This window comes from Chrysochloris asiatica, unplaced genomic scaffold, assembly GCF_000296735.1.
Source record: "Chrysochloris asiatica unplaced genomic scaffold, ChrAsi1.0 scaffold00191, whole genome shotgun sequence".
NCBI classification, from domain to species: domain Eukaryota; kingdom Metazoa; phylum Chordata; class Mammalia; order Afrosoricida; family Chrysochloridae; genus Chrysochloris; species Chrysochloris asiatica.
The window spans coordinates 3,378,730-3,386,526 of NW_006408709.1; the positions used below are offsets into that span (position 1 = coordinate 3,378,730).

Here is a 7,797-nt window from a genome sequence, read left to right on the forward strand (position 1 = left end):
TATGTGGTTTTGAGTTCTTGGACTGTCCTCTGAACCTGCTTCATCTGGTATTCTGTGTTATTGCTAATGGAGATACTCACTGCACTTCTCCCTGATCCACCATCAAGCCCTGCCTCCAATATATATACTGTCAGTAAGGAAATTCTCTGCCATTTTGATGCAGTTTCTTCTAGTGTTTTGCTAATCCAATTATGTAGTTAAGATCACATTCAATATGACAATTTTATCTCATTTTCACTTAACCTACCCTAAGAGTCTTGCTACATAATTTTGTTTTAAATAAATGTCATTTTAATTTAATCCATCATTTTTATGTGCTGTCAAATACTATTTTAAAAGTCTACCAGAAACCCCTACCACCCACCTGTCACTTTATTGCACTATGGTGACTTGAATGGTGCTGTAGTCCTGAAGCTATGCCACCGATATTTGAATGTAGGCATGGGAACCCATGGTAGACAGGTTTCAGATGAGCTTCCAGACTAAGGCAGACTCAGAAGAAGGAAAGACGCACTACTTCTGCATGTTTAGCCACTGAAAACCGTATGAATAGCAGAGAAACATTGTCAGATAGTACCAAAATATTGCATATTGAAACTTTGTAATTAACATCAGAATATTGTCAGACATAATACCAGAAGATGAGACACTCAGATTGGAAGGCACTCAAAATATGACTGAGGAAGATTTGCTTCCTCAAAATAGAGTTGAACATGATGACAAAAATGGTATAGTTTTCTGGACCTTCATTTATTGATGGGGTACAACTCAAAATGAGGAGAAACAGCTGTAAATATCTATTGTTAATTGGAACATGGGATATACAAAGTACGAACTTAGGAAAACTGGAAGTTTTCAAAAAAGAAATGGACTGGTATTGTCCATTATGAATTTGACACTGACGTGGTTTATTATATACCATGAATGATGAATTGAAGATGAACAACATCACATTCATCATCAAAAAGTATGTTTTAAGAGATATCTTAAAGTATAATGTTGTCTGTAATAGGATAATATCCATACGTATACTAGAACCAGCACTGGACTTCAAACCACAAGATGAGCAGTTCAAATCTACCAGCTGTTCCTTGGAAACCTTATGTAGGGTCATGATGAGTCAGAACCAAGTTGATGACACTTAACAACAAAACAAGGAAGATCAGTTAATACCACTGCAAATTTACACACCAAACACTGGAGCCAGTAATGATGAAATTGAAGAATTCTATCAATTTCAGTTTGAAATTGATGAAACATGCCATCAAGAAGTAGTGATAATTACTGATGATTGGAATGCAAAGGTTGGAACCAAAGAGGAAGGATCAGTAGTTGAGGAATATGGCTTTGGTGATAGAAATGATGCTAGAGATTTCATGATAGATGTTTGTAAGGTCAGTGACTTCTTCATTGAAAATACTTTTTTTAAAACAACATAAAAGATAATTATACACTTGGATTTTACCAGACAGAATACACAGAAAGCAAATTGACTGCATCTGTGGAAACAGTGGAAAAACTGTCAGCCAAAACAAGGCCAGTGGCTAACACTTGCTCGTCTGCAAATTCAGAATGAACCTGAAGAAAATTAAAACAAGTCCCTACAAGAGTAAAAATTACAACCTTAAACATATCACACCTGAATTTAGAGATCATCTCAACAATGTAATTTTATGCGTTGGAGACTAGTGACTGAAACCAGAAAAATTGTGGGATGACGTTAAGAACATTATAAAAAAGACAAGAAAGAAAGAAAAGACCAAAATGAAGTTAGAAGAGACTTTGAACCCTGCTCTCCAGTGTAAAGATGCTAAAGCAAATGGAAGAAATGAGGTAAAAGCTGAACAGGTGGAGCAGCTGGTGGGTATAAACCGTCAACCTTGCGGTTAGCAGTCCACTGCTTATGTACAATGCCACACCAGGACTGGGAGTAGAAGTCGGGAATATGAGCCATTGACTGGGTGCAGATCGGTGCCAATTCCTCAGTCCTGCATGATGAGTTCATTGCTCATAGGCTCGGATTGATTCCCCTCATAAGTGATGACATTGTGGACAAGCTGCATAACTCCCGGGATTGCACGTGTGAAGAGTTCTGTCCCTAGTGCTCAGTGGAGTTCACCCTGGATGTGAGGTGCAATGAAGACCAGACTCACCACGTCACGTCTCAAGACCTCATCTCCAACAGCTCTCGCGTCATTCCGGTGACATCCAGGAACTGCGACAATGATCCCAGTGACTATGTAGAGCAGGACAACATCCTCATCGTCAAGCTCAGAAAGGGGCAGGAGCTGAGACTTCAAGCCTATGCCAAAAGGGGCTTTGGCAAGGAGCATGCCAAGTGGAACCCTACGGCAGGGGTGCCTTTTGAATACGATCCAGATAATGCCCTGAGGCACACAGTGTACCCCAAGCCAGAGGAATGGCCAAAGAGTGAGTATTCGGAGCTGGATGAGGATGAGTCCCAGGTGCCCTATGACCCCAACGGCAAGCCAGAGAGGTTTTACTACAACGTGGAGTCCTGTGGCTCTCTACGCCCTGAAACCATCATGCTCTCGGCTCTGTCTGGATTGAAGAAGAAGCTGAGTGACTTACAGACCCAGTTAAGCCACGAGATCCAGAGAGATGTCCTGACCATAATCTAGCTGCAGCCTGCTGTACTTCGGGCCTCTCCTGAGACTTTTCTAGATGGCTGTGGCTCAAGCTTCTTGGCAGGCTGTCAGTACGAACTAGAATGGCTGCAATGGGGAAGGGGGCACCCATCCCAGCCCTTCTGGATCACTGCTAGATCACCAGGGATGCCACTGATGTTTTATGCCGGACAGCTCTTTACTGGACATTTAACGGCCTCATCCCTGTTAAGTGCCAGGAGTGCTAACGCTACCCAGAAACCCAAACCCCTTACCTTATGTCCTGATGTGCCCTGATAGATTCTTCTAGTGCTTCATCAGAAACCCTTTCTGTATCAAAGTTCAGTTGTTCCTTAGGTGTTGGATGGTTCAGGCAGTTTATAAACCCTTCCTGTCCCTTTCCCAGGCCCAGCCTGCTAGTGCCTCACTCAAATATCCAAGTTCATAAGTTGAGAAGAAAACCTTTGGGAAGAGTGTTGGACCCCACCCCCCACTCCACCCCCAAACATGTGAACTTCTCTGCCAACAGCTTGACCTGCTTCCCCAGTTCATTTCTCTTTAATGATGGTGTCTGACCGACCTCTTCTTGCCTCTTGCACTTGTCTCCAGGTTGGAACTGGCTCAAAGCAGTTAATGAGGCTGCCCACAATACAGGATAGAAAGGATGGGGGATATTTGTTGATTAATGATAATTGTCAGTTTTTAAAGTTTTTATTTTTGGCAATAAAGAGCACAATATAATCTCCTAAAAAAAAAAAAAAGCTGAACAGGTAATTTCAAAGGGCAGCTCAGAACACAAAGTAAAATATTGTAATGACATGTGCAAAGATCTGGATTTAGAAAACCAAAAGGAAATAACACACTCAGTATGTCTCAAAAGTTGTAAGAATTGAGAAAAAAAATTGTTACCTCAACTTAAAATACTGAAGTATTTTATGTGCAAAATATTGACTGATGCAGAAAGGATGAAAATGAGATAGAAGGAAAATACAGAGTCATTGTACCAGAAAGAAATGATAAATGTACAGCCATTTCATGATGTAGCATTTGATCAAGTATCAGTGGTACTGAAGGAAGAAGTTCAAGTTACACTGACGGCATTGGCAAAGGACAAGACTCTAGGAGTTGATGGAAAACAAATTGAAATCTTTCAACAAACTAAGGCAGCACTGGAGTCATTCATCCATCTATACCAAGAAATTTGAAAGACTGGTGTCTGGCCAACTGATTGGAAGAGATCCGTATTTGTGTCCATTCAAAGAGAGAAGAGAGGTGACCCAACGGAATGTGGAAATCATCAGACAGTATCATTGTTATCACGTGCAAGTAAAATTTTTATAAAGATAATTAAATCATGGCTGCAGCAGTACCCTGATGGAGAACTGCCGGAGGTTTAAGCCAGATTCAAATGACTACATGGGAGGATAAATATCATTGCTGATGTCATATGGATCTTGTCTGAAAGCATAAAATACCAGAAAGAAGTTTACCTGTACTTTATTGATTATGCCAAGGCTTTCCATTATATGGATCATAATAAGCAATGGACAGCATTGCAGAGAATGAGTATTCTGGAACACTTACTGTGCTTATGAGGAACTTGAATGTAGACCAAGAGGCAGTTATTTGAACAGAAAATGGAAACACTGAATAATTTTAAAACAAGAAATGTGTGCACTGGGTTTGTAGTCTTTTACTATGCTTATTTTTTTTTTTTTTTAATTATATGTTGAGAAAATAGTCCAAAATGCTAGATTTTGGGCAGAAGAACCTGACATCAGGATTGAAGGAAGACTCATTAATGACCTTCCATGCACAGATGATACAACCTTGCTTGCTGAAAGCAAAGACAATTTAAAATACTGTTGATGATCAAACACCATAAGCAAAGAGAACTTAAAATACTTACAGATGAAGATCAAACACTACAGCCTTCATTATAAGGTTGCACCTTAATGTAAAGAAGACAAAAAATCCTTATCACTGGACCAGTAAGTAGCATCAATATAAATGGAGAAAAGACTGAAGTTGTCAAAGACTCTCATTTTGCTCATATAAACCATCAACACTCATGGAAGCAGCAGTCAAGAAATCAAACAACATATTGCATTGGGCAAATCTATTATACAAGACCTCTTTAGAGTGTTCAAGAACAAAGATGTCAGTTTGAGGACTAAAGTGTGCCTGACCCAAGCCATGGTATTTTCAATAGCCTCATATATACATGTGGAAGTTGGACAGTGAATAAGGAATACCACAAAAGAATTTATATATTTGAAATGTAGTGTTGGAGAAGAATATTAAAGGTCCCAAGAAGAGCAAACAAATCTGTATTCGAAGAAACTATAATGAGAATGCTCCTTAGAAATCAAGAAGCCCAGACTTTGTCTCTCATATATCATATAAATTTTCAGACCAGTCCTTGCAGAAGGACATCATGCTTGGTAAAGTGGAGTGTAAGCAAAAAAGGGGAGACTTCCAATGAGATGGATTGGCACAGTGGCAGCAGCAATAGCAGTAATTGTCAGGATGGTGTAGAACCAGGCAATATTTCATTCTCGTGCATAGGGTTACTATTGCTTGGAACACACTCAACAGCACCTAACAGCAACACCAGAAATTATTGTTTTATACGTATAAAACTACTGGTGTGGTGCTATAGCATCAGCACTGGACTGTAAACCATATAGGTCAGCAGCCCAAACCAACCACCTTCTCCCCAGAAACCCCATACAGGGTCACTATGAGTCGGAACCAACTCAACAGCACTTAACAACAACAACAAACTAGCATATCCCATGCTTCTAATTCTATCTGGAAATACAGAAATTTGGTGTGGTATTCATTGTTGATCAAGATTTAATGTAGTAGAAACAGAAGAAATGCATCCATCAGTATGATGGCATTTGCTTATTAGACACATCTTGTAAAATATAGAATCGGAAAGAATGAAAACAACTTCATATCATGAGGGAAATAATGATGGTGGCTGCTTGTGGTAAAACATTTGGCAGATACTGAAGTGAAAATACCAGTTGCTCCTATACATATATGCACAGAACAGTGTGTTTCAACTTATGATTGTCCCTTTACAGAGCCTTTGTATGGCGATGTCGGATATGCACTAGACTGGTAACTGTACAGTCAGTGATTGAAACCCATCAGCTGCTATGCAGAAACCCTCGATCGGGTTGCTATGAGTTGGAACCAACTCGACAGTATTTAACAATGTAACAACAATAACAAAGAGCCTTTTTAAGCATTATTTTTCCTAATTTCCACCACCTCATGAAACTTTAATACTAGAGATATATACTGTATATCTTTGTATATTGTGTCTATTTAAATCCATCACTGCCAAATCAATTCCGAGTCCTAGTGATCTTATGGGACCAAGTGGACCAGCCCCATGGGGTTTCCAAAGCAACTCTGAATGTCAAAAGAATTGGTCTTTAGCTAAAAGTGAATACGTATATATGGGACATTTCTGTAAAGTGGCATTCTGTAAAGGCATTTTATCTAGAAAATTCATACAAACTTTGTATTTCATTCTTTGTTTTATCTATTCATTTTAATATTTAAGATTATTATTTTCCTCACATCCATGAATAAAATTGATGTTCTAGGAAGATATTCTATTTAATATCATACAGAGCCACATTCTTGCACTTATTTTGGTAGTTTTCCCATAGCTCATAGTAATTCAAAAATGCATGAGCATGGAAAGGAGCCCTTGAATAAGCACATGCCATGCCAAAGTAACTATTTTTAAGGATGATATTCATTCAGATATAGACATTCCCATAGGATTATTAAAGTTATAGTCATTCCAATGTACTCCACAGCTACAGTATAATAATTTTTAAGAACTATGAAATAGTTTCATTTTCTGTTTCATTGCTCCCTTCTACTACCCATATATTCTAAAGTGAATGAGGACCTGCTGTCTCCTATTCTTAGATATTGTATTTATTTATATAATAAGAACAAGTGGAAAAATGAAGGGTTCCTCTGAGCTTTAGGAAAAGATGTTCTCTATAGAAAGAAAGAAAGAAAAAAAAAAAAAACCTGATTGGTTTTAGATAGTGGGCTCTAGTGATCAGCATGAAGATGATCTGCCTGTCATTTTAAGATTCCACTATTTTTTCAGGTTTTAACAGTTCCTGCTTGTCTGTCAGTACCTTACTTAGAGGCTTTTTGTAGATTTAGACACTCACATTCTCTATTTTTACCTCTTCCACAATTCTCTGATAGTCCTGTTAATTTATAGTCATTGCTGTTCTATAGCATGTGAGTTTAGCTGCTGTCATAGCATGTGAATACTTTTTCTTTTCCTTTTGTTGTCTCCTTTGCACATGTCCTGTGCATTACATGAATTAATTCTCATATTGTCTGACTGAGAAGGGGCTGAGGAATACCACTAAAATATGCCTACAAAAGTAGAGTGAGAAAGTGAGAGTTGTAAATGTAAAGTGCTTAGCCCAAGCTTGCATGAAATCTTAGTGGCCAAATTGAAATGCATCTGATCGTTCTTAAATCTCTGATGCTCCTCCTTTGTACTGAAAATCACCATTGTCAGTTGCCTGGTGCAGAGCTCCACTGTCCATTTAGAACAACCAAACATAAAAATAAGATATCCTGAGTTGAATGCATTTCAGGATTGAGTAGATTCTGTGTAGGGTTTTCAACTGCTGATGAAAAGAAATACCTGTGCAAATGCACCTACCTCTAAGTGGAGATGGAGCTGCAAGTTAGGTTTCTTATATATCAAATTGTAGATATGAGCACATGATAGAGCTCAGCTTCTAAACGTGTGTGAAATTTTGAAGAGATGTCAGCACTGTTTTGAGTTGAGGCAAAGATGACTAAGATTAAATGATCTGGGGTATGAGTTCTATATATAGATAAGAAACTATCTATTGGAAAAAATTTTGCCTCAAGAGGGTTTTTTCCTTTTTTATAAAAAATGGAAATGTCTGCAAAATCTGTCGTGATGTCTCCTTCACGTTTTTTTTAAATCATTCTCTGTAGTTGATATTTCAAATATATATTATATATCAAATAATATGCTTCTAGATATGAGAAACTCTTAGTACTCTACCTTGTTGTTGTTGTTAAATGCCATAGAGTCGGTTCTGACCCATAGCGACCGTTAACAGGGTTTCCGAGG

General features: G+C 38.4%; 1 protein-coding gene and 1 pseudogene across 2 annotated transcripts in view; both read left to right on the forward strand.

The window, feature by feature from the left end:
* The window catches only part of CBLB (Cbl proto-oncogene B, E3 ubiquitin protein ligase), a 326,701-nt gene that overhangs the window by 308,856 nt on the left and 10,048 nt on the right, over positions 1 to 7,797 (forward strand). The gene's annotated exons all lie outside the window — the stretch shown is intronic.
* On the forward strand, positions 1,573 to 2,642 carry LOC102831285 (annotated as a pseudogene).